Below are 499 nucleotides of genomic sequence, written 5' to 3'. Positions count from 1 at the left end.
TTACTGTTGTGCTGACTTCTGAGTATATCACATCATTTGACTCTGTCATGGTATCATCTGCAAGAAAAAAATAAAAATAAAAAATATATTATGCAACATACATAGACACACCATCAAAGTTACTGGTTAATGACTGATGACTCTATTGTCTAATTGTAGTGAAGAGGGTTTAACCTTTATGCAGAGATATATTTTTCTTAACAATGACTTCTGAATATGTGACCTCCAAAAATAGCTCTGGATCATCTAAAACAAACAAGTCGACATGAGAGAATGATATTTGCTGATTTTGAACTGTATGCGTTTAGATGATTTAACACTCAACCTTTGTATCTCGTATCCACTTCAGTCACGTCGTCATAAATGTGATCAGAATCTGCTGGACAGCAAACATTTGAGACATTTGAGGAAAAAAGCTAAAAAGCAAAGCAGTCTTGAAGAGGAAAAAATTATTATGAAGATTAAAGGGATGGTTCAAAAATATATTTTGAACAATGCT

General features: G+C 32.7%; 1 long non-coding RNA gene across 1 annotated transcript; it reads right to left on the bottom strand.

The window, feature by feature from the left end:
- LOC122145446 lies at positions 1-460 on the bottom strand. Its single transcript, XR_006160330.1, has 3 exons — positions 326-460; positions 175-246; positions 1-57 (listed from the first exon to the last, which is right to left on the bottom strand). It is a non-coding gene; the product is annotated as an uncharacterized LOC122145446 (long non-coding RNA).
- Positions 461-499: the final 39 nt, after the last annotated feature.

Source organism: Cyprinus carpio, chromosome A7 (assembly GCF_018340385.1).
Source record: "Cyprinus carpio isolate SPL01 chromosome A7, ASM1834038v1, whole genome shotgun sequence".
In the NCBI taxonomy this organism is placed as follows: domain Eukaryota; kingdom Metazoa; phylum Chordata; class Actinopteri; order Cypriniformes; family Cyprinidae; genus Cyprinus; species Cyprinus carpio.
The sequence above is the reverse complement of the archived record's forward strand: the minus strand, read 5'-3'. Positions and strand labels throughout refer to the sequence as shown.